This window comes from Lissotriton helveticus, chromosome 3_1 (assembly GCF_964261635.1).
Source record: "Lissotriton helveticus chromosome 3_1, aLisHel1.1, whole genome shotgun sequence".
Lineage (NCBI taxonomy): Eukaryota > Metazoa > Chordata > Amphibia > Caudata > Salamandridae > Lissotriton > Lissotriton helveticus.
In genome coordinates this window covers 1,229,036,461-1,229,064,044 of record NC_136061.1, presented here as the reverse complement: position 1 = coordinate 1,229,064,044, position 27,584 = coordinate 1,229,036,461, and positions in this window count along the sequence as shown.

The window sequence follows — 27,584 nt, the reverse complement described above, 5'->3', positions numbered from 1 at the left end:
TGGAGATATATAGGCGATGCAAGGTCTGAGCAAGGAGCTGCATCGCGCAGTCAGTCAGTTCTGCGGAGCTAGGAAGTGTGATGCAATGTCCTTGAGTTGGAATGCATCATGTAGCAGCAGCTCTGATGGCTGCGTTGGGCGAGGCAATGTCCTTGCCTGAAGATGTGTTGTGCAGCAGAGGTTCTGAAGGGCTACGAAATGCTTGTGCTGGGAAAGTCTGCAGAGGCAATGCGTCATTCCAAGGGTGATGCATCACGCAGCAGAGATGATGCACTGGTTCTGTGGTAGATGCGCCAAGCTGCGTAGGAGATGCATTGGTTCTGCTGAATCCACAGATAGTCTGGCAGAGGACATTCAGGCCCACTTCCAAGGGTTCAGAACTGAGTTGGCACACACTCGGGAGGGCAGGAGTCCAAGGTCATTATAAGCCTATTCTGTCCCTGAGCAGGGCCGGACTGGGAACCAAATCCGGCCCTGGCAAAGTGATTGGCTGGCCCCCAGGGGGGGTTTGGGGTGCGGCCGGGCTGTATGCCACGGCCGATGTTGGCTAATTTCGTTGCAGCGGCTGGTTTTGCAGCAATGCTGCAAAAATGGCCCTGTAACAAAATCGGCACCCAGGGGCCCAAAACTGGCCCCCAATCCTGGCAGCCCACCAGGGAAATGCCCAGTGCCCGCTACTGCCAGTCTGGCCCTGTCTCTGAGGCTTCTTATCGGGAGGCCAGCCAACTAGCCCTTGGAGTCACTGTGGGGTCCTGAGTTTAGCAATACCGGTCCAGTCCTACTCACCCAGGCACGAGGGCAACAGGTCAGTCCAGCAGGGCAGCAGTTCTTTAGGTAGTAGTAGTCCAGCAGAGTGGCAGTCCTTTCATCAACACAGCAGTCCTTCTTCCTGGAAGAATCCATGGGTACGGAAGTGTAGTAAGAGCTGGGTCTAAGGGTCTAATATTTATACCTGGTGCTGACTATGAAGTGAAAGAAGCTTCTAGAGGTTCCCCCGCCCGTCAGGCATCCCCTTCTTCACTGAACTGGTCCCAGCTTGTCTGGAGTAACAACAGACTAGTGACAAGGCCCTTTATGAGAGTGCTCAGGCAGAGCCTTTGTGTTGTGCTGGTGTGGTAGGCGACAGCTCCCCCTCATTAACTCAGAGTGCCCCATCCTGCCAACATCTATCCTATCTTTGTCTCACTGTCTGGGAGAAATACACAAAGACCAACTCCAAGTCAGTCATGTGACCCCGGAACAGGCTGAAGGCACCAAATGATTAAGACAAGAAAATGGCATCTTTCTAAAAGTGACTTAAATCCGACTTTACCATTAAAAAGGGCTCTTAATTACAATTCCAAAGAGACCAAACTCAACAGGTTTAGCTGCTCCCAATTGCATGTTCTCATAAATGTAATAAGGTAACCCAATGTTGTCTTATGGGAGAGGTATGCCTCACAGTAGTGAAAAATGAATGTAGGAGTTTTTTTTACTACCAGGACATTTAAAACTTAAAAGTAAATGTCCATATGTTTACATATACTGTACACTTTTCTCTGGGAAGTGTTGGGCCTAACCTAGGGATGACTTATATGTAATAAAAAGGGAGGTTTCAGCCTGGTCAGGGGTTTACCTTGCCAGGTCAAAATGCCCATTTAAAACTGCACACACAGGCCGCAGTGGCAAGCGTGAGGCATGTTGGCAGGGCTGCTGAAGTGGTGTCAAAATCAGTGTTGAAGACCCACTAGAAGCATTGATTTACAGGCCCTTGGTACATATAGCACCACTTTACTAAGGATTTACAAGTAAATTAAATTTGCCAATTGGGTGTAAGCCAAGTTTACCATGTTTACAGGAGAGAGCAAAAACACTTTATCACTGGTTAGCAGTGGTAAAGTGCACAGAGTCCTAAAAACCAGCAAAAATGGGTACAGAAAACAAGAGGGTGAAGGCAAAAGGTCTGAGGATGACGCTGCAAAAGGGCACAGTATAACAGTCACATAACAAAAGCATTGGCAGCTGCACAGTATTGAGGAGACCAGACTATACACCTTCCTAAGAATCCTTTCATTAAGAGATATTCAGATGTCACTAATTATTTCCAGGGAACGTGCATATTTTCATTGGATTAATTTGGTATATAAGGATTATTTTACTATTGTATGCATAGAATTATTTAGCCGTGATTGCGTTTCTGAAGGCTGTCTTGAGGTATATGTAACTGGAGGACATATGGGGGATATTTACAACGAAATGGTGCAGCACGGCACCGCAGGCAATTCTGCTGCACCAAGCAGCATCATTGCAAAAAAGCACGGATGTGCCCTATTTACAGGAATATGGCGCACCCCTGTGCTCACCCCGGCGCCGGTGCTAAAACAGCTGCTGTGCACCAACACTGGGTGCCTGCATTGCAGTGATAATTGTTTTTGTGCAGGAAGGGACACCTACCTGCAGAAAAAAAAATTATGGCATTTTGCTCCTTCTATATGTGCTGTATAATGCAGCACACATAGAAGGAGCAAACAATTAGGAGAAATATAAGTATTTCTCCTCGTTGTATCACTTTAATGCCTCCCATTGAAAGGCGTTAGTTTTGGTGCTGCCTCAGATTTACCAATCCTTGTAAATCTGGGGCAGTGTCAAAAATCCATGGGTGTTGTTTCGGGGGAACACCCACAGCAACGCCCATGACACGCCCCTTTAACGTAGAATGCTGCAAGAAAGAGGGCCATCTTTACAAGGCTGTGTAAAGCCATGCAAAGTGGCTTTGCGTCGCCTTAAAATTATGTGCCAGCACACAGCATCATCTGGAGCATCAGAAAAAAAGTGCTAGTGGCTTGTAAATATGCCCCATGGTTTGTTGAGAATATTAAATGAGAAGAACTGATTTTAATGTGCATTATGCAGAGTGCACCACCTCTACTTCTTCACATATGTATGGTATATGCATCTTTCCTCTTCAGGTGTTATTGTCAGTTAGTAAAATGAAATATACAAATAAATAAATAAACAAAGGGACATAACAAATATTTCTGGCCTTCAGAGACAATTGGTATGAAATATCCTTTCAGTAAAGTGTTAACATTATTAAATATGATCTGATTTGAATTGTTGCAACATTGTTTTCTGAGGAATGTATAGTGAGTTTGATTAAAATGACATGTTTTTTCCGCTGTGGTCACCAACGTTGCTGTGATGCTTTGCAAATTTCTAGACCCTTTATTGGTTTATGGAGATCATCTGCGGCGTACCCCAGGGATCCTCCCTCAGCCTGACGCTGTTCAACATTTACATGGCCCCGCTCGCACACGTTGCCCGACAGCACGATCTCAACATAATCTCCTACACCGATGACACTCAGCTGATCCTCTCCCTCACCAAGGACCCCATCACCGCCAAAGCTAACCTCCACAAAGGAATGAAGGCCGTGCCGACTGGATGAAGACCAGCCGTCTGAAGCTGAACTCAGACAAGACAGAGGTCCTCATCCTCAGCTCCAACCCTTCAGCCTGGGACAACTCCTGGTGGCCGACGGCACTGGGGGCAGCCCCGACACCCACCGACCATGCACGCAACCTGGGAATCATCCTCGACTCAACGCTCTCAATGACCAAGCATGTCAATGCCGTCTCCTCCTCCTGCTTCAACACCCTCCGCGTGCTCCGCAAGATCTACAGATGGATCCCGACAGATACTAGAAAAACAGTTACCCAGGCCCTCGTCAGCAGCAGACTCGGCTACTGAAACGCCCTCTATGCGGTAGTCCCGACCAAGCTCATCAAACGACTACAACGCATCAATAACGCCTCGGCACAACTGATCCACGACGTACCACGCCACGGCCACATCACCCCCCACCTGAGAAACCTGCACTGGCTCCCCGTCAACAAGAGGATATCCTTCAAGCTCCTCACCCACACTCCACAAGACCGGCCCAGCCTACCTCAACAGACGGCTCTCCTTCTACATCCCCAACCTCCAGCTACGCTCCACCGACCTCTCACTCGTCACCATCCCGCACATCCAAAGAACAACCAACGGTAGGAGATCCTTCTCCCACCTCGCCGCCAAGACTTTTACAGAGCTTTTTCTATCGGGGTCCCTCAATGCTCTTCACCAGGCCGGATTCGGTGAGGGTTCACCAGCCTCAGATTTTGCTTACTGCCGGTCAAACTCTGGAAGTCTGACCTACGGAGCTTTTCAGCGGGACGAATCTGGATAGCAGGTTGACTCGCGTTTGAAGGCAGGTGGCTTGACTGGCCAGGTTGTGTTTGTCCACTTATGAAGCTTTTTTCCAAAGTTGCTCCAAAGTTCTCCAAACGTCTGGAACTTCTTTTTGAAGTTCCCCAAAGGGTCCCAAAGTGTCTCAAACTCACTACAAAGGTCTGGAAGCTCCAAAATGGTCTTTGAAAGTTGAGGTCTTCAGTTCCCACAATCCACTTGGTGAACACGCTTACAAATCCACTGGTAGTGCTCCAGGTTGAGGATTCTTGGTGGTGATGTACCAGGTGAGCTCTGTTAACCTGTAGCTTGAAAGGAGTACACTCTTTAGTCCTTTTACAGCAAGGTAGTCCACAGGCATGTAGTTCCAGCTGGTGCAGAAGGCGCAATCTTCAGAGTGCAGGCCTTAGTGATTGCACATCAACCTTCTCAGCATGGCCCTTCTTGCTTTCTTAGGTTTCAAGCAGCAGACCTAAGAGGATCTGCCCCTCTCAGATACTTATTCCAAGTTCTCTGCGTCAAGCAGGAGGGCACTCCTGTCCAATGGGGAGTAGGGTACCTCCTTCAGAGTGTGGCACCATTTTGTCCCAGAGTTCACCAATTCTTCCAAATTCATGTTGGCTGATTTTTGATCATGGAAAGAAGAGCTGGCTAAACACACCCCAAGGATGGCTAATCTCCATAGCCTCTCCCACGTGCATCTGTTCATTTCTTCCTTGAGCCTAACATCTGGCTGGGTTCAAAAGAATACTGTTGTAAATGATACTGGTGGTTTCCCTTCCCTTGAAGTCCATTGTTTACGACTCCTCCCCCTGCTATGGCATTCCTGTGTGACAGAACACTGTCCTCCCAGCAGAGCTGGTTAAAACTAGGGGCTCTTTATCACCTCTTCAAAGGAGCCTGGTTTAATCCACTTAACTCTGACCAATCAGGACAGACCACTGGTAGGCTGAATCTGGGCTTACGGACAAGAAAGATGTGTAACTTCTTGTCTGTACATTGTAGGAGAAATTCAACAATATCATATTGTTGAATTTATTAATATAATTCTGGGAAGTCTTTGAATGCAATTTTTTATCATTCTCCTATCAGGATTTATTAGTTACAACTCCTTGTCATGTTTTTTTATACTCAATTTTATTGATTTTGAGTTAACAAAAGGAACAGTATAGCACATTTCAGCAATGCTGTTACAGATAACAAGAGAAAAATAAATCAGTATTGTGTTGACACACATTATCATCTCCCAACCCACGTATGTGCAGCTTTAGACTAAGAAGAGCTGGAAGCTTCATCTATCCAACCATTCCCAGCCATTTGCCCCATATTTTACAGTGTTTGACCGGGCATCCCCTGGCTTCGTATAATAGTTTTCCCTACGCTGCGCACCAGTCCACTGCCCTGCGCCATTTAGTTATGCTTGGAGGGAACAGGAATCTTCCAGGCAGCAGCGATATCTCGCTTGGCCACCATTATAGCGGTGCCCAGGAATAGTTTGACTGCCCTAGACCCGTCCAACCCATCCATGATCCCCAGTAGCATGCTCAAGGGATTGTGTGGAACCTCCCACCCCAGGACTTCAGTGAGTTCCGCTTCTAGTGATTCCCAGTACGGGGTGAGGAGCGGGCATGTCCACACCATATGATAGAAGTCCGCGGTTTCTGCCCCGCAGCTTGTACAAGATGGGTTTGGTTTTAGGCCTGCCCTGTGGAGGCGGTAAGGAGTAAGGTAGGAGGTGTGAAGGTTTGAACAAGCTGAGCCTGGCAGAGGCAGTGATGGTTTTGAGAGCCATCAAGGCATCTCTCAAGTCATTGTCCTCTAGAGCACCCAGCCAAGTCTCATATCGGTCTCTGAGCGAGTCTAGGGTGGTAAGGCCATTGTTAGTTAAGGAACTATAGATGTGTCATACTCCTCCCTTCCCCTTGTCCCCCATCATGGTTTGCTCTTCTAAGGGAACATATTCTGGGAATGACGTGCCAGTTACAATGTATACATTGAGAGCATGGCGGCGCTGCAGGTATTTGTAAAACTGGGATCGGTGGAGCAAGTGTCGGGCCTGTAGGTCTGAGAATGAACGCATGTGGTCATCAACCCAAACATCACCCAGTTGCGAGATACAAATGAGGTCCCAGCCCCGGAACCCTTCAATTTTCCCACATCGTTAAGCCAAGTGCCCTTCCAGCGGGGGTTTTGTCGGGTCAGTTTATTCTGCCATTGGGTATGGTGGAGGGAGGCACGCCAGGCCAGCAGAACCACGCGAGTCACTGTGGGTAAGGTTTTGGGTATGGGCCCTCCGTACATCATAGTTTGAATTTGAGGAGGTCCCAGTTCTTTCAGCTCGATCATGTGGGCTGGGTCGGACCAGACCCCATTGAATCAGTCATGTAGTGTTAGTAAACGGATTGCTAAGTAATAAGTACAGGGTTGTCAAACCCATGCCCCCGACGAAGGGTGGAATTTGGCAGCAGGAGAGAGCCATACGTGGTTCCGAACTTCTTGCCATGTTAACCTATGTGTCAGGGGATTTGCAAAGGGAAAAATGGCTTGGGCCATTTTTCAAGCACCAGGGCATATAAAAACATATTTTATAAGTGCTCTGCCTATATCTACAGGACCCCTCGGCCCTGGAACACCTAGGGGAGACTTTAGGGGTTCTGAATATGTAAATATATTGTGGATCCTGCCTCCACAGTGCTCCTAGCACCAAAGTCGATTTTGCGCAGCACTTTATCACAATGTGGGGAGTGAACTGTGCAATTTTACTTAACCCAGGGCATATAAAACTCATATTATAAGGGTCCTCCTTATAGATATCTGACCCCCCACCCAGCCCTGGGACACATAGGGGAGACCCTGGGGATACCTAATATGCCCACACATTGTAAGTTATCCATTTATAAGTGCCCCAAACACCAATGTCGAGTTTGGGCACAATTGACTTTTTAAAAGTAGTCCTGAAACACAGGGCTACATTTAAACTGACCTCAGGCTCAGCAGTGCACACATGCAGGTGCAGAAAGGGCTGTTGGCCTCTAAACTGCCCTGCCCTATTCTATACTAGGGACTTGCAGGTAGTTTCAATCCCCCTGCCCTATCAAGTACTAGGGCCTTATGGGGTAGGTCATGCCAATCACAGGGGTACCACAACCACTAGTGTACCCTAGTGTATGTAAGAGTTTTCACTGTATTTTAAGTGTCCCTTTCAGCATTGCACTGGCCCTGGGCAAGGTTGGCAGAGCCCAGAGTCAATCAGAGTCAGTTACCACCAGTACCAGTCAGCAAAAAGTTGGGGGGTGCCCAGGGCACAGGATGGCTTTGCAACATGAAGGCTTCAAGAATTTCTTTAGTTTACCTACCACTCGCTACACCTTTGAGCTCTATGACAAGTGGATCTCGTTTCATTCCGCGTGCCCCCATTTAGTCATGTTCTCCTTCCCACCATACATACAGCGAGAGCGCCGCATGCTTCCTCAGAACAGCTTTGTAATGGAGGGGCCCGCTGTGCTAATGTGGGTTAAATGGTAACCGCCAAATCAATTTTCGCTTCCGGAAGAAAATTCTCCTGGCTATAGGTAACGCAAGCTGTAATCCTAAGAAATGACTTTAGATTTTCAGAAATTGGTACGTTTGAACCCAACAAGGTAATTTCAGAATAGTTTCTCTTGCTGCTTGTCGCTGTCAATGACACTGTTTGCATCCAAAGTAATGTGAGGGAAGGAGGCCAGAGCACAGTGTGTGCATCAGGTGCGCGTCTAATGCTGGTGCAGCGTTCTTTTCTTGTCCACTGCAGACAGGTTGATGTCTGTTGTCACCCTTTTGACTCACCTTGAATGTTCATAGAACCTCGATGTTTCAGAGCAAATGAGAGAGCACAGTGATCTTGACAGTAGTAAAAAAACATAATTAATACATTGCACAACACACACCTTGCAAATTATTAATAAAGAAAACGACAAAACTAAGGGGCATATTTACAAGCCCCATTTGCCTCCGGAGCATCACTTTTTGTGACTCTTTGGTGATGTAGCGCCATTTCCCATATTAATAAGGTGGCGCTAAGCCACTTAACGTGGCTTAACGCCACTTTGTAAATATGCCTCGTTCCGTCGCAGTCCTCTGCGGCAAAGGGGCATGCAATGGGTGTTTGTGTGGGCGTTCCACCGCACCAACCATTGCTTTTTGACACTGTTCCAGATTTACAAGGATGAGTCAGTGCCAAATACTAACTCCAGGGAATACCTGGTCTTAGAATGACGCTACGGGGAGAAAATATTAATTTCTCCTCTTTTGTTGCTCCATCTATGCGTGCTGCATTCTGTATCACACATAGAAGGGGCAAATCACCATTATTGATACTTTATATGCAGGAAGGGGTCCCTTCCTGCATATAAACAATCACCCCTGTAGCACAGGGATGATTGTTTATATGGGGACAGGGTGCCTATGATGGAGTTAGGCAGGTTTTTTGCACCAGCACTAGGAGAAACACAGAAGTGCACCATATACTTGTGAATACAGTTCATCCCTGCGTTAAGAAAAATGTCAGAGCATGGCGTTGCCAAATTTAGAGTAGCATTGCGCTCTGACATTTCTTTGCAAATATGCCCCACAATGTGAATACATTATAAATACCCATAACACACTAGTAATCGCACACACATCATCACCTCCATTCCTCCAGAAAAAGCACAAGTCTTATGTTGACATACATGCCCCCGTCAGACACAGTCCACCCAACAAAGCACAACCTCTCATATTAGATATTGCCCAAACTGTCTGACAATTCACCCATACAACATGCATTTTTATAGGCCCACACAAAATCCTCTAACTAAGATTAAGGACAGAAAAACTAAAACAGAAATACTCCTGACCTTATATACAGCGCCCAACATCCATCAATATCCAAAATACCAATCAATCAATGAATCTTTTTTTTTTTACATAACTTGCTTCCATCATAATCCGTAAACACTCAGAAGAAGATATTACAAATGTACTAAATTATTCATAAAATCCCAAAATAATAAATGTATAGGACTGACATATTTTTCATTCAGTAAACGGAATTCAGAAAAAAAGAACCCTCATTTATTTCACTCCAACCTTCTCTCAAGTACATGCAATGGCACCGATAAAATACGGCATGAAAAGACTCAGGTCTTCTGACTCCAATGTGATTGACATCATTACAATCAAAGCCCCAAGTAGGACTTCGCAGTCAGAGAAAAAAGAATCACAGCGCCATAGGTTGAACCTAAATCTAACCCACTTTATTTTGAGGGCCGTTCCCCTGAAACGATTAAATGAGACAATTCATGAACTTGGAAAGTCAAAAAAAAAAAAACGCAAAACCTTGAAATCTTCCGCTCCGTCAAGTCATGCTGAGCATAAAATTCTCCCAAGCATGCGCGGTCATACATGGTCAAGTTAACTGATTACAGAGAGAGGGAGCTCGCCCAAGCCATAAGTGCTTCAGTTAAATGATCTACAAAAAAGCCCAAAGTTTATGGGAAGAGCTCTTCGTGTAATATGCGAAGAAATAGGATCCCTGGTACACTTTGTAGCGCACTGCCACATTTAGAAGATAAGAGAGAACTCTAATAAATCACTTCTGGAAAAATATATTTTAGAATGATGAGGATTATACAATTTTCCTATTAAGTGGCATTTCGGAGAGGGTAACAAAAGTGCTTGAATATATTTGGTTAAGAGCTGGGATAAAAGAGCTATGCTAAAAGTAGCCTCTCTTTTTTATCTATGTTAAGTTTTGGACAAAATAATGCAAATGGAAGACTGGAGGTCTCAGTAGCATACATTGTAGAATTTGAATTGAATTTAAACTATGATGACTATATTGTTTTTATTTCATTTTACCCATTAAACTTACTCTGAGATTTATTTCCGTTAATTAGCTTTGATTCACATGTTTTTGGTTCGATTTTTATTAAAATTGTTCGTAGTGCGAAAGGTACATATGGTATGCCTGAAAATGCATTTTAAATACTTTCAAACTTAATTAAAAAACGTGCTGAAGCGAAATCAATCATCATCTCCTGAATTATCAAATATTAAACATACAAAATCTAGTTAATCTTTATAACCAATACCTTGGTTTAGTTTTGAAGGATTGACTACGCATTTTTTTTTTTACAAATTTGTTATAACCTGTTACATACCAAGTATGCCCAACCAGGATTCCACTAATGCTGCATAGGCGGGTCTGGTGGCACAGTGGACTAAAGCAGCCACTGCAAGAGCCTGTGTTTGACCTCATGGTCACAGGTTCAAATTCCGGTGGGTGCACTCAGCCTTTCATCCATCTGAGGTCAATAAAATGAGTACCATTGAGTTGGGTAACAATAAATGTCTGTCATTCAGCGCTAGGACACCTATGGGTAATTGTGCGCTTTACAGATACACGTGGAGTGGCTTTTCTGGCCTTTATTGTGATATTGCCACTAGCCGGGCTGGGAAGGCTCGGCTGGGCTAGCTGTGATCTGACAATAAACAAATGCTGTATTTAGTTACTTTCCTTGTCTTTTGAAAATCACTACATGATGATGGCGATGAGTTGTTCATCTGTCAAAGAACCTACGCTCTGCTGTGGTCATCTGCACCAGTTCAGCCGTCTCAGGCGGTTCTGGCAAGAATGTAAGGGTTGTGATTTCAGGCGGAAATTGAAGAGCCACAGGCCCCAACACGTCATCAGCCTTGATGTGCAAAGCTGCCAAGGGTTGCGATTGCTTATGTGTGACATTTTCATAGTTTCAGTGTACTTATGAGTGACATTCAACGACTAAATGTGTGACACTTAAGAGTGAGACTTTCCATAGAGTAAAATCAAGCAAAGAAGTCCATGGAAACAGACAAATACCTGACGTCACGCCCATGTGAGTAACAAGAAACTTTATTTATTCAAACTGCTGCAAAGCATTTGAAATGGGAGGGCACTCATCTCTCGCTTGCGTTCATTTAATTTGGTTTATAGCGCTCCTCATACCAGTGTAGGGTGCCAGAGCACATTCCATCATACACACATTATACTGAAACAACAAATTATACCTGTGTAAATCAGTCTATAGGAAATGATACATATGACAGTGAGGATTCAAGTTGTAGGAATCCGAGGTCATCCATACTATTAGGCAGTATATTTTAAGTGTGTTTGGTCCGGGGAAGCACAAACTCAGAATTTTAAACATACCACAGTGGTTGATTTTGCTAAAAAGAATGTATTTCTACCCAAACTACCACTTTTAGCAATATTAAGATATTGAAAGACTGGGGGGACGGGGAATAACATTCTAATCTATACTACGCAGTTTGAATGCAGCTCCTTGATTGCGGTTCATATGTAATTGTGTTATATTAGGATTGTAATTTATGAACTCCAAGTAACAAAAGGATCTCTGTGACAAGAGCATTAACCCACTGAGCTGGCCACATAAAATGCATTTTAGTGAAATCTCTGACACACATTCTCTACAGCAGGCACATTAACCCTAGACTGCTCTATTTCATGATGGGTTAAAACTGCCACTAGACATTGCAACAAAGCAAAACCAAAGGGGATGATGGACGGAGTGTTGAACATTGCAAGCACTCACCCCCAGTCAACTGATCTGGGTTTAATCCATCATCATTCTTTAGCTCACTCTGCCACCACAGTTCAGACATGGCCATATGCAAATCAGTCTGACCCTGTGCCTCATGGGAACAGTCCAGCCCAAACTGCCAAGCCATGTCTTTCCTGGACTGGAAACAAGCATCCTGGGACCGGTTTCTGGATAATCAGCCGTCATATGCCAGGCTAGCTTGACACCAGTGGCAAAGTGAGCAAGGGACCCACGTCTGGGCATACCCTGCCAACTAAGGGCAAATAAAGCAAAACCAATGGGGATGATGGACGGAGTGTTAAACATTGCAAGCAAGCACTCACCCCCAGTCAACCAATCTGGGTTTAATCCATCATCATTCTTTGGCTCACTCCGCCACCCCAGTTCAGACATGGCCATATGCAAATCAGTCTGTCCCTGTGCCTCATGGGAATAGTCCAGCCCGAACCGACAAGCCATGTCTTCCCTGGACTGGAAACAAGCATCATGGGACCGGTTTCTGGCTAATCAGCCGTCATTAGCCAGGCTAGCTTGAATCCAGTGGCAAATTGAGCAAGGAACCCACGTCTGGGTACACCCTGCCAACTTAGGGCTAACAAAGCGATACCAAAGGGGATGATGGACGGTCATTGGAGCAAATCAAGCACTCACCCCCAGTCAACTGATCTGGGTTTAATCCATCATCATTCTTTAGCTCACTCTGCCACCACAGTTCAGACATGGCCATATGCAAATCAGTCTGACCCTGTGCCTCATGGGAACAGTCCAGCCCAAACTGCCAAGCCATGTCTTTCCTGGACTGGAAACAAGCATCCTGGGACCAGTTTCTGGATAATCAGCCGTCATATGCCAGGCTAGCTTGAATCCAGTGGTAAAGTGAGCAAGGGACCCACATCTGGGCATACCCTGCCAACTAAGGGCAAATAAAGCAAAACCAATGGGGATGATGGACGGAGTGTTGAACATTGCAAGCAAGCACTCACCCCCAGTCAACCAATCTGGGTTTAATCCATCATCATTCTTTGGCTCACTCCGCCACCCCAGTTCAGACATGGCCATATGCAAATCAGTCTGTCCCTGTGCCTCATGGGAATAGTCCAGCCCGAACCGACAAGCCATGTCTTCCCTGGACTGGAAACAAGCATCCTGGGACCGGTTTCTGGCTAATCAGCCGTCATTAGCCAGGCTAGCTTGAATCCAGTGGCAAAGTGAGCAAGGAACCCACGTCTGGGTACACCCAGCAAACTTAGGGCTAACAACGCGATACGAAAGGGGATGATGGACGGTCATTGGAGCAAATCAAACACTCACCCCAGCCAACTGATATGGGTTTAATCCATCATCATTCTTTAGCTCACTCCACCACCCCAGTTCAGACATGGCCATACGCAAATCAGTCTGACCCTGTGCCTCATGGGAACAGTCCAGTCCGAAATGCCAAGCCATGTCTTCCCTGGACCGGAAACAAACATCCTGGGACCGGTTTTTGGCTTATCAGCCATCATCAGCCAGGCTAGCTTGAATCCAATGGCAAAGTTAGCAAGCATCTTAAACCCAGATCAGTTGACTGGGGGTGAGTGCTTGCAATGTTCAACACTCCCTCCATCATCCCCTTTGGTTTTGCTTTGTTCGCTGTTAGTTGGCAGGGTATGCCCAGACATGGGTCCCTTGCTCACTGGGGTGGCGGAGTAAGCTAAAGAATGATGATGGGTTAATCCCAGATCAGTTGGCTGGGGGTGAGCTTTTGCAATGTTCAGCACTCCGTCCATCATCCCCTTTGGTTTTACTAGAGATTGCAACCGCAGGAGGGATCACACAGGTGTGGCCTATTCAGCAGAAATGGCAAGACCAACCTGCCAAAGAAACAAGGTGCTAAACATTGGTGGCGGTTTTGAAAAGGGATGCTATGGTGGTGAGACAAGCTTTAACGGCCGTAGAAAGAAGGCTCTTACAGGGAGTGTAGCAGCCACTTTGAGGGGCTGGGAAGAGTCCCATTCATTTTAAAGGCATGACTGTTGTTATAGTTACATGCTTTAGATCACCTGTCAACGGTGAGAGACACACAAGATGATGGACGGAATGTTGCACATTGGCAAAACATTCACCCCCAGTCAACCAATCTGGGTTTAATCCATCATCATTCTTTGGCTCACTCCGCCACCCCAGTTCAGACATGGCCATATGCAAATCAGTCTGTCCCTGTGCCTCATGGGAATAGTCCAGCCCGAACCGACAAGCCATGTCTTCCCTGGACTGGAAACAAGCATCATGGGACCGGTTTCTGGCTAATCAGCCGTCATTAGCCAGGCTAGCTTGAATCCAGTGGCAAATTGAGCAAGGAACCCACGTCTGGGTACACCCTGCCAACTTAGGGCTAACAAAGCGATACCAAAGGGGATGATGGACGGTCATTGGAGCAAATCAAGCACTCACCCCCAGTCAACTGATCTGGGTTTAATCCATCATCATTCTTTAGCTCACTCTGCCACCACAGTTCAGACATGGCCATATGCAAATCAGTCTGACCCTGTGCCTCATGGGAACAGTCCAGCCCAAACTGCCAAGCCATGTCTTTCCTGGACTGGAAACAAGCATCCTGGGACCAGTTTCTGGATAATCAGCCGTCATATGCCAGGCTAGCTTGAATCCAGTGGCAAAGTGAGCAAGGGACCCACATCTGGGCATACCCTGCCAACTAAGGGCAAATAAAGCAAAACCAATGGGGATGATGGACGGAGTGTTGAACATTGCAAGCAAGCACTCACCCCCAGTCAACCAATCTGGGTTTAATCCATCATCATTCTTTGGCTCACTCCGCCACCCCAGTTCAGACATGGCCATATGCAAATCAGTCTGTCCCTGTGCCTCATGGGAATAGTCCAGCCCGAACCGACAAGCCATGTCTTCCCTGGACTGGAAACAAGCATCCTGGGACCGGTTTCTGGCTAATCAGCCGTCATTAGCCAGGCTAGCTTGAATCCAGTGGCAAAGTGAGCAAGGAACCCACGTCTGGGTACACCCAGCAAACTTAGGGCTAACAACGCGATACGAAAGGGGATGATGGACGGTCATTGGAGCAAATCAAACACTCACCCCAGCCAACTGATCTGGGTTTAATCCATCATCATTCTTTAGCTCACTCCACCACCCCAGTTCAGACATGGCCATACGCAAATCAGTCTGACCCTGTGCCTCATGGGAACAGTCCAGTCCGAAATGCCAAGCCATGTCTTCCCTGGACCGGAAACAAACATCCTGGGACCGGTTTTTGGCTTATCAGCCATCATCAGCCAGGCTAGCTTGAATCCAATGGCAAAGTTAGCAAGCATCTTAAACCCAGATCAGTTGACTGGGGGTGAGTGCTTGCAATGTTCAACACTCCCTCCATCATCCCCTTTGGTTTTGCTTTGTTCGCTGTTAGTTGGCAGGGTATGCCCAGACATGGGTCCCTTGCTCACTGGGGTGGCGGAGTAAGCTAAAGAATGATGATGGGTTAATCCCAGATCAGTTGACTGGGGGTGAGCTTTTGCAATGTTCAGCACTCCGTCCATCATCCCCTTTGGTTTTACTAGAGATTGCAACCGCAGGAGGGATCACACAGGTGTGGCCTATTCAGCAGAAATGGCAAGACCAACCTGCCAAAGAAACAAGGTGCTAAACATTGGTGGCGGTTTTGAAAAAGGATGCTATGGTGGTGAGACAAGCTTTAACGGCCGTAGAAAGAAGGCTCTTACAGGGAGTGTAGCAGCCACTTTGAGGGGCTGGGAAGAGTCCCATTCATTTTAAAGGCATGACTGTTGTTATAGTTACATGCTTTAGATCACCTGTCAACGGTGAGAGACACACAAGATGATGGACGGAATGTTGCACATTGGCAAAACATTCACTCCCAGTCACAGATCTGGGTTTAATCCATCGTTATTTTGCTCACCATGCCACCCCAGTTCAGACATGGCCATATGCAAATCAGTCTTAACCCTGTACCTCATGGGAACAGTCCAGCACAAACTGCCAAGCCATGTCTTCCCTGGACCAGAATCAAGCATCCTACGACCGGTTTCTGGCTATCAGCCATCATCAGCCAGGGTAGCTTGACTCCAGTGGCATAGTGAGCACCTAGATCTGTGACTGGGGGTGAATGTTTTGCCAATGTGCAACATTCCGTCCATCACCTTGTGTGTTTTGCTGTTTGCCCGATGTGGGAAGGGTATGCCGAAACGTTGGTCCCATGCTCACTACGCCATTGGAGTCAAGCTAACCTGGCTGATGACGGCTGATAGCCAGAAACCGGTCCTAGGATACTTGATTCCGCTCCAGGGAAGACATGGCTTGGCAGTTCGGGCTGGACTGTTCCCATGAGACACAGGGTCAAGACTGATTTGCATATGGCCATGTCTGAACTGGGGTGGCGTGGTGAGCAAAATAACGATGAATTAAACCCAGATCTGTGACTGGGGGTGAATGTTTTGCCAATGTGCAACATTCCATCCATCACCTTGTGTGTTTTGCTGTTCGCCCTTTGTGGGAAGGGTATGCCCAGATGTGGGTCCCATGCTCACTACGCTACTGGAGTCAAGCTATCCTGACTGATGATGGCTGATAGCCAGAAACCGGTTCTAGGATGCTTGATTCCGATCCAGGGAAGACATGGCTTGGCAGTTCGGGCTGGACTGTTCCCATGAGTCACAGGGTCAAGACTGATTTGCATATGGCCATGGCTGTACTGGGGTGGCGTGGTGAGCAAAATAACAATGGATTAAACCCAAATCTGTGACTGGGGGTGAATGTTTTGCCAAAGTGCAACATTCCGTCCATCACCTTGTGTGTTTTGTTGTTCGCCCTATGTGGGAAGGGTATTCCTAGACGTGGGTCCCGTGCTCACTACGCCACTGGAGTCAAACTATCTTGAGTGTTGACGGCTGATAGCCAGAAACCGGTCCTAGAATGCTTGATTCCGGTCCAGGGAAGACATGGCTTGGCAGTTTGGGCTGGACTGTTCCCATGAGGCACGGGGTCAAGACTGATTTGCATATGGCCATGTCTGAACTGGGGTGGCATGCTGAGCAAAATAACGATGGACTATACCGAGATCTGTGACTGGGGGTGAATGTTTTGCCAAAGTGCAACATTCCGTCCATCACCTTGTGTGTTTAACGGCGAGAGACACACCTGTTTACAGCAAGAAAGTTATTTCAGGCATCATATTGGCAGGCGATTTTTGACACAGTCAAGGAAAACCAATGTTTAAAAGAATTATATGTATTTATACCTGATGGGTGAAGATTGGACACTGTGGTTAGTTGCGTTTCATAAAGCACCACAGTGGACTGGTCCCTTCTCTTATCAAATCAATTAATCACAAGGGTGAACACTGTTTGATGTGTCTCTGAGAACATCACAGTGGACCTTCCAATGTGTTATTGCTTAAAATGTACTGAATGTAATTTGCACGTACTGTACTTATGATTTAAATCTAGATTTTTATCTCAATTTGGCTAGTAGCTTGTTTTCTTTGTTATATCCATTGATTTTCTTTTGTGTGTGTGTGTGAGTATGTTGTTAGGTACAAAATGCAAATGGTAAGTCTAATTACACCATTCTTAGAAACACCAGGATTGCCACCAATTCAGTGGAAGCAATAGTACAACCCTTTTGAAATGCATTTAGGTGTAATTGGTGATTCTCGGTTTTGGCTAGAAAGAAAAAATACATGTTATTACATTCATTGGATTTTGAAGGCAGAGACATTTTTAAACATCTTCCTGATTTTGTCATAGCTGAAGAGGAAGTGTGCACATTGACTTACAACCTTTTGTCAAGGCTGCTGAAGAATTGTCTATTGAAGATTGTATGACCTAGAAGAGTGAGAGTGCCTTTAGGTGGCCATCAATGCTAAGGAAATGTTAATGTTATAATGTTAATGTTAATGTTATAAAGCCTTTTATTGCGCGCTCTATTACTCATGAGTATCCTGGCGCGGTGAGTACGTGAGAAAAAGGCGGGGCAGCTAACACAACAAAGAGAGAGATTACAGAGTAATATTAAACAAATATGTTTTGAGTCCCTTCTTGAACTGCGAAAGTGAGGGAGCAGTGCGAAGGGCCAAAGGGAGAACATTCCATGCTCTGGCAGCCTTAACAGAGATGGATTTGCCTCCTGTTCTTGCAAGCTTAAACTTAGGCTGGACCATCTGACAAAGGTTAGCAGAGCGGAGAGCCCGTTTAGGAGCATAAAGAACAAATCTATTCCGTAAATATACTGGGCCCTGCTGGTGGATAGCGCGGAAATTGAGGCAGTGGTCAACGAGTGAGTGGTGTGTTGCGGTCTCAAACTGTGTTCACCCCGTAGAATCCAATGGAATGTCCAGATGGTCCTCGGAACAAAGTCAGAATCAAAATATTTGGACCCTTCCATTTTGTGTCTATTCAAAATCATTATGCATTTGTTCTTATGGAGTGTTATAGCAAATGACCAGGGCTTTGGTTTGTTTCAGATCCCACTGCAAGGAAAGCTGTTGACTTTCTGAGAAACATTTTGTCTATGGAACGGTTTCTTAAATTTGTGATTTTAGGCAATGGCTTGCAGTTTGTTGTGTCCAATATGGTGTCATTTTTGTTACACACCCTAACTAATTGGTTGTTAGAGAGAATGAACAGGGTTGTAACAAATGGTGTAAAGTGGGCCAAGAATAACAGGTGTGTGGTTGAAGATCTGTTAGGTCAATGTTGTGGTTTTATTGTTCAACTCTCTTTGAGTTAAAAAAAATGTCTCCATTTGAAGTACTGAGGGGTTGTCAACCCACCTCAGTATTATTTCAATCATGGATGTCCAGATGGATATGAAAGATGAAGGTAGAGGCTGTGTCTGGTTTGGATGTGACAGTCAGGGAAACAGTAGTGGATTCTCAGGTGAAACAATGTGCAGACCATAATAGCAGGAAACCTGTCAAACAAAGGGTATTTGTTGTAGGTGATTTGGTGTGAATTAAGAAGCTTGGGTTTGTAAGTAAAGCATGAGCAAGTTTTAGTGATCCTATTAGAGTTAAAAGGTGTGTGGTAATGCTGTGAAAAGTTAAGGTGGCCAGTGGCAGGGTGAGGACAAAGTAGTGAAAGTGAGTACATGGAGAATTTGTCAGGGCCGTGGGGGCAGAAGGCTCTTAAATGTGGTCTGCTCAATGTTAGATCTCTCCCTAAACACTCCACCGAAATACAACTATTAGTGGAGACACATAGCTTAGACATGTTGTTTATGACAGAGACCTGGACCATGGAAGGGCTGGAGATGGAGCTTGATCTGGCATGTCCAATAGGATATAGAGCCTTTCATAAACCCAGATCCAGAAGACGTGGAGGTGGTACTGGTATCATCTTTAAAGACAACCTCGACATCTCCCCATTAGATATTGATGATATCTCAGGCACAGAACTCTTAGGTTTTTCCGTCAAAATGTTGACAGGACCGCCCCTTATGGGTATGGTCTGTTATAGACCACCGGGGGCAATGAATGCGCAACAACAGCTTGAGCTGGTCAATCTAATCAATAACATGGCCCTTACACATGCCAGACTCTTGGTCCTGGGAGACTTTAATCTATGGGCCAATGGAAGCCTAGACACAGATTTTAACAACTTGATCCAGTCCTGCGAAAATCTGAGCCTGAGACAATGAGTGTCCGAACCAACACACACAGAAGGGCACATTCCTGGACATGATTTTTGCAGAGGAAGGCCTGATTACCATGGGGAATACTCTGGTAGCGGGTTGGACTGATCACCATCTGGTCAACTTTAAGCTGCTTAGTCAGATGGTTCCTGCCAAGGGTCTTATAAGGACTTTCCGTGGGAGAGATTGGAAAAATCTGCTGAGAAAGGCACAAACTGGCCCCTTGTTAGATCTAGGATCCCTGGTTAATGCTGAAAAACAAGCCACAGAGAACTATAATGCTCTCTGCGAACAGCTCTCTAGGAGGATCGACCAACTTGCCCCTTTAAAAGATATTAAAAAGAGAGGGAATCCCTCAGCCCCTTGGTACTCGGAAAACCTTCGAAACCTGAAGCTGGCCTGTAAAATGGCCGAAAGACAGTGGAGGAAGGTTTATGGAGAGAGAGAGAGAAAGCCAGCTGGAGGCTTGCTTTAATAAAATACAAAAATTAAATAGCTACGGCTAAGGCAGAGTATTTCGCCTCCACCATCCTCAAAAGTACAAATAAACCTAAAGATATCTTCAGGATTGTGAGAGATTTGACTCACCACGCCTCTATTAATAGTAAAATCAAACCCTCGAAGGAGCTATGTGATGGCTTGAATCACTTCTTCCAAGATAAAATCAGCATGATCTTGGAAGGGCTGAAAGTTTCGCCCCCTCCTAGGCAGTCAGACCAGCTGAAGGGGGAAAGGTGTGACAACGGCGATAAGGAAATCTGTGCAACAACTCCTAAGGTCACCTTAAATTGCTTCCCGATACCGTCGGAAGAGGAGTTCATCCGCACACCTTTGGGAATTTCATCTGGATCTCCTCTGGATCCCATCCCCCATAAAATACTGAAGGAGCTCTGAGCCGTGCTGTTTCCTGTTCTGCATCAAATATCTTGCCAATTGCTCAGTAATGGACTGGTTCATTACGCCACTGCTGAAGAAGTCCACTCTAGATCCAGGCAGTTATAAGAACTACAGGCCCATCTCCCTCCTGCCTTACCTGACCAAGATAGTAGAGTGTCTGGTCAGTAGGGCTTTGTCTTGTTTTCTGGAGGAAAACAACAAACTGGCGGAGGAGCAATTTGGATTTAGACCAGGCCACGGAATAGAGACAGCTTTGGTGACCGTCTTGGACAATATCCGAATGCGGGCGGACAGGGGACAATCGGCAACTTTGGTTTTGCTGGACCTGTCCGCCGCATTCGATACGGTCAGTCATGAAATTCTTCTGACAAGACTGGAATCCCTAGGAGTGACAGAGGTGGCATTGGGGTGGATGCACTCCCACCTATCGGACAGGTGGCAAGCAGTGGCGCTCTCCCTCCTTATCAATCTCAATTTATAAAAAACGAATATGGAGTCACACAGGGGTCGTCAATTAGCCCAATACTATTTAACGTGTATTTGCGACCGCTGCTGGGAATCATCAACATGTATAACATCAACGTGGTCAACTATGCCGACGATACCCAGCTTATTGTGTCCCTGGACGGCAATCAAGCAGATTCGCTGGAAAGTTTTCATGCATGTCTATCTGAAATGGCCTATTGGCTAAAAGACAACTCACTCCAATTTAACGGGGAAAAGACAGAGATCCTTCATTGTAAAGTGGTTAAGATCTCTCGAGGACTGCCAAATGATTTTTGGCCAAAAAATGGAAATGGCCCACTGGTACCACTCACCACTGTACGCAATCTGGAGGTCAGACGAAATGAAAAAATGAGCCTGGAGACCCACGTCGATAAAGTAGTGGGAACTTGTTTCACCCTTATCCGAGGACTGCGTAAAATACTACCCTTGCTGCCGGTTCAGGCAAGAACGAAAGTGGTCAGGAGCATTATTTTAAGCCGTCTTGACTACTGTAATGCTCTACTTCTGGAATCCCCGGGATACCTGATTGCCAGACTGCAGAGTGTTCAGACAACTGCAGCCAAACTTGCACAGAGCCGCCCAGGCCGCTCCTCGACAACACAGGCCTTGGCGGAGCTTCATTGGCTTCTGGTAACGCAGAGGATTTTGTTTAAATCCTTGTGCGTTACTTTTAAGGCACTTCATGGGCAAGGACCAAAGTCAGTCCAAGACAGATTTCACTGGTACGCACCTAATCGCAATCTGCGATCTACATCTGCCCATTTGGTCAGAATACCAAGGACAAAGAGGGTAACCATGGGAGGTAGAGCCTTTAGTGTGGCAGCTGCCCGCCTTTGGAACAGCTTGCCCTTGGACATTAGGAGCATGCAGAATTTGCTGCCGTTTCGCAAAAGAGTAAAAACCTGGCTCTTCCCCAAAGACGTCCCACGAGGCCTTAAACTGTGTATCAGCGATGCCCTGTCGGCTATCTGTCTAGCGTTCCGGTCCGGATGTTCTCTTAGCGCCAGGATGCCCGTAGGGTCACAACGCGCTCTACAAATGGCAAAAATAAATAAATGAATAAGAATTGTGACTCATTTGTCTGATAGAAATGTGCCCTACTAGGACAATGGGGGTGGTACCTTCCCTGTGCACAGAACTTTAGATTTTGTTGAACAAGTTCCACTCAGATCTTCACCAGAGCAGCTTCTGCAATCTTAACTCTGAACACGCTCCTTGTAGATCATCTCACATTAAACATCTGCCACTGAAGTTGAGATTAATTACCTTTGCCCATCTTTACCATTTTATTGCTAATGGGTTTATTGTTTATTGATGACTCAAGAATGTTAATCTTTTAAATCAGTTAATAATTCTAGTTTTCAATTCTGTTTACTAATTTTAAATGTATTGTGTATGCTAGTTCTGCAATTGGTATTTATAATTAAGCCTCCCAATTTACTCAATTTTTACAGATTCATACAGATAAATGCACACTTTTTGTTTCTTATCTGCACTTATTTTTAAAAGCTGAAAGATATAGAAAATGTGGCCTCTTTTGAGTGACATTCCATTCTGCGATTAATGTTTTTCAGGCCTCTAGCTGTACCTATTGGCTGTGTGGGGAGTTACACAATTGAATGAAATGTACTTAAATCAATACATATCTCAATATTCATTTGTGATATTATGTTACTTTTTTCATGTGATTGTATTGTTTTACTGTTTTTGGCTTTGTGATGTGTTTAAACTGACAGGCATCAAAGTATGAGTTCACGTTTAGCCAGTACATAAATAAATGTGGAAACATACAAGTTATTGCCTCGTTTGTCCACAAAGAACAAAAAAATATAAAAAAATACAATTCAGATGGCCAAAGACATAAATATGGATAAATACAGATAGACATGTTAAAAAACAAAAAATACCATAAAACCGGGAGCCCTATTTATAATAAGTTGTTTTGTTTGCTTTATGTTATGTTTGGTAGTTTTCAAATGTTTTAAAAAAAAAAACAAAGAGATAATTTTATGGCCTGTTACATACTTGGTATGCCCATCCAACATTCAACTGATGTCAAACTGTGTTGTAATGATGTGTAGAGGCATTAGAGTGAAGGTAGTTGATGACACTAGACCTGGCTGAGCTAGCGGTGATCTGATAATAAATAAACACAGCAGCATTTACTTACCTGGTCTTCTGAAAATTACTGCACAGTTATCTGGTGAGGAACAAAGGTTAAAGACAACATCTAGGTGTTGTTACAAAGTAATCCTATGCCCTAGGCACCCCCCCTCCAACTTTTTACTGACTGATACTGGTGGTGGTAACTCACTATGACTGACCCTGGGCTCTGCCTAACCAGGCCCAGGGCCAGTGTTATGCTGAAAGAGATACATTAGAATACAGTTAAAACACCTACAAACACTAGGGTACACAATTGTATGGTGGGGTACCCTTGTGATTGGCATAACCTACCCTATAGGCCGCCAGTATATAATAGGGCAGGGGGGTTGAAACTACCTAGAAGTCCCTAGTACCCTAGGGCATGGCAGTTTAGAGGCCAGCAGCCTTTTTCTGCACTTGCATGTGTGCACTGCTGAAGCCTGAGGTCAGTTTAAAAACAGCCCTGTGTGCCAGGACTGCTTTTAAAAAGTAAATTGTGCCCAAACTCGAATTTGGTGTTTGGGGCACTTAAAATGGATAACCTACACTGTTTTGGCATATTAGGGACCCCCAGGGTCTCTCCTAGGTATCCCAGGGGTGGGTGGCAGATATTTATAAGGTACACAGTTAGAAAAGGAGTTTTGATATGCCTGGGTAAAGTGAAATTTCACATTTCACTCCCCACATTGTGGTAAAGTGCTGCTCAAATCCGATTTTGATGCTAGGAGCACTAAGGAGGGAGAATTTGCAATATTTATACAGATTCAGAACCTCTAAATTGTCCCCCAGTTGCACATGGGGGTGGTGTTCACTGTAGGTATAAGGCAAGTACTTATAAAATATGTTTTTGTAAGTCCTGGTGCTGGAAAAATGGCCAAAGACAGTTTTCCCATTGCAAATCCCCTGTTACAGAGGTTAACATGGTAGGAAGTTATTGATTAATAACTTTTGATAGGAGAGGGATAGAAATGCCATTCAAAGACTTCCCAGAATGGTATTAATAAATCCAACAATATCATATTGTTGAAGTTCCCTTAAAGTGTGCATACAAGATGTTATAGGACTTTCTTGTTTGTAAGTCCAAATTCGGCCTTCCAGTGATCTGCCCTGATTGGTCAGAGTTAAAATGATTAGCCAGTCTGCCCTGAAGAGGTAATAAAGAGCCCCTCGGGTTAACCAGCTTTGCTGGCAGGGAAGTGTGCTGTTCTATAGGAATGCCAGGCCAGGGAGGGGTCGTGTACCATGTTCTTCAAAGAGGACATCAGAGACCAGTGTCATTTACAGCTCTGAACTTCCCACCATAGGCAGATGGTAGGATTAAGGAAGGTATGAGCAGGAGCAGGGGGGGAGTCTAAGTAAATTAGCCATCGTAGGGGTGTGTTAAGCCAGCTCTTACCTCCTTGCTGGAAAATCAGTCGTTATGGATTTGGAAGATTTGATGCACTCTGGGACAAAATAATGCCACACTCTACAGGATGTGGTAATATCTTGGAGGAGTTACCCTGCTCCCATTGGTCGGAACCGACCTCCTGCTTGACCCATTGGAACTTAGGAATAAGTATCTGAGAGGGGGAGAGCCCTGCAGATCTGCCTCTTGAAACTTACTGAAGCAAGTAGTGCCCTGTTGAGAAGTTTTACTGTGCAAAGATGTCTAAGCCCTGACCTCTGAAGACTGCACCATCAGAAACTACAGCCCTATGGATTATGTTGCTGGAAAAGAACCAAGGAGTGGACTCCCTAAAAGCTGCAGGTTAAAAGAGCTCATCTGGAACATCACCAACTAAATTTTATGTTATGTTATGTTATGTTAAGGTAATTTATACCGCGCATGGCTGCCCAAGCAACAGGGCGTCCCAGCACTAGCAGAACGGGTGGCCAGAAGAAATGACGCTAGATGGATGAGTAAAACCAAGTTTTAATCAGTTTCCTGAATGCCCAGTGATCATGAGTGCTGAGGGCAGCCCGTGGGATAGAACTCCATAGTGTGGGGGCCTGAGCTTTGGAGGAACGACCCCCTGCTCTACAGCGGCGAACTCGTGGGACGCATAGCAGATGAAGATCAGCGGAGCGTAATACTCGTGTTGGAACATAGGCTGTGCAAAGTTCCTGCGGGATTTGGGGACCCTGGCTGTGCAAAAACGTATGAGTGGTGAGGAGGGTTTAAAACTGGACTCTCTGTTTAATTGGCAACTAATGAAGGTGATGAGGAAGATTAGAGGTACAGCACTGCCTAGGTAGGGCAAAAAGAGTACGTGCTGCTGCATTCTGTACTCGTTGGAGTCTTGCAGTGACTGTTTTATTAACACCGAGCAGGAGGCCATTACAGTAGTCTAGGCGAGATTGAACAACTAATTACACTATCAGTTGACGGGTAGGAGCATCAAAGAACCCCAACATAGGTTTGTGGCTGCGCAAAAGGCCGAAACAGGTACCAGCCACTTTCTTTGCATGAGGCTCAAAAGAGAGTGCAGTATCAATCAGAAGCCCCAATTCTTTGACAGCCTTTTTCGGTTGGGGAGGAGAGCCCAAGGTCACGGAGCAACTCCGTTTTGGTAGAGTTCAACTGTAGGTAGTTGTTTGTCATCCAATCTGAAATGGCCAGAACAACCGCACAAAATTTCAGTTGGTCTATAGCAGGGTTGTTGGAAAAGGTGAACACCAGCTGGGTGTCGTCCGCATAAGATTTTTATTTTTATGTTGCGTTCTATGGCCAGGAGGGCCAAAGGGCAGACGCACATGTTGAATAACATGGGACTCAAGGCAGAGCCATGGGGAACACCACAGCTAAGAGGTAGATACTAGACAGATATGGGGAGGGGCGTGGCCCTGGAAAGAGCGCTCTGATAGAAATGAGGCAAACCAGGCCAAAGCCCTGCCTTTGACCCCGATCTCTTCAAGCCATTGGAGAAGGATCTTAGGGCAGACTGTGTGAAAGGCCGCACTAAGATCGAGTAGAAATAGTGCAACGTATTACCCTCATCTAGTGTTGCTCACAGCTGCTCTGTGACCGCCATGAAAGCTGAGTCTGTGGTATATCTGGATCGAAACCTGCTCTGAGAACTATCTAAAATCTGATTAGATGCTAGATATTTCGTCAGAGTGATGTTAACACAGGATTCTATAATGTTGGCCAGATAAGGAAGCAAAGATATTGGTTGGAAATTCTTCGGCAAGGATGCGTCTACTGTGGGCTTCTTTAGCAATGGGACGACTTTGGCTTGCTTCCATTACTTAGGAATCACTATTGACAGAAGGGAACCATTGATGAATTCCTGGCCCTCCATTATAAGGCAGTTGTAAAATGTCCTGAAAATCTACACCTTGGAGAACCATCAGTGGATTTGTAAGGGTTTTGAACCAGTGGATTGCGGGAACTGAAGTCCTCAACTTTCAAGGACCATCTTGGAGCTTCCAGACCCTTGGAGTGAGTTTGTGACACGTTGGGACCCCCTGAGGAACTTCAGGAAGAAGTTCAAGAAGTTTGGAGAACTTTTGACCAACTTAGAATAAAAGCTCTATAGAGGGACCGACTCAATCTGGCCAGTCAGGACGCCTGCCTTCAACCGCGAGCCTGCCAAGACAACCAGGTTCGTCCCGCTAAAAGCTCCATCGCTCCAACTTCCAGAGATTGACCGGGGACTAGACGAAAACTGAAGCCTGCGAACCCTACATGAGGAGCATCGAGAGACCCCGCGAGAAAAAGCTCTAGAAAAATTTCTAAGTCCGCTCGTACAAAAGGTGACCGGGAGCAATCGCGAAAGCCAAGCCTGCCTGCCTTCCATCGCGTGCCAGCCAGGATTCCAGCGTTAACCCCCTGAAGTGATCTTGAGAAATTTTTAAGTCAGCTCCAGGGAAGTTGACCGGGACCTCATCACAAGCAAAGCCGGCAAACCCTCACCGAATCCGGACTGGCTGGGAGCTTCAAGGGGCCTCGTGGAGAAATACTCCAGAAAAGTTTCTAAGTGTAAAGGAAGAAACTGAGACTGGGACCTGCCGTGAGCTGTAGCTGCTCAGGGCTCCATTGTGCCCGGCCTGAAACTTTGGCTTCCGCCCGGTCTATCGCGAGCAGGTATCACAATATGGTGCTATAATCTTTTAAGTGCTATATTTGATTAAATCTTAGAAAATTCATATCTCCGGTGCCCGACATTGGATGTTTGTCGTTTTGGTGTCATTTTAAAGATAAAAATATTTCCTATTTTCATACATTGCTGTTGGATTCTTATTATGTGCTGCATCTTAATTATTTACTGTAGTGGTGTTTTTAAATGCTTTACATACCTGTCTTTGAAGTTAAGCCTGTCTGCTTGCAGCCACGTTACCAAGGGTTGAGCATAGGAATAATTTTGTAAGACCTATGCTGAGTCCTATCATATGTTAGTGGCCTTATTGACAATGGCAGACCTACATTTTCCCCTAACAATAACCCACTTTCCAACAGGTGTCTAATGTGCTATCAAACAAAACAAATTTGAACTTTCACCATTTGAGTCTGCTATATTCTGGAGAGAAACAGCCTTTACAATGTGCTTTTTACCACGTTGGACC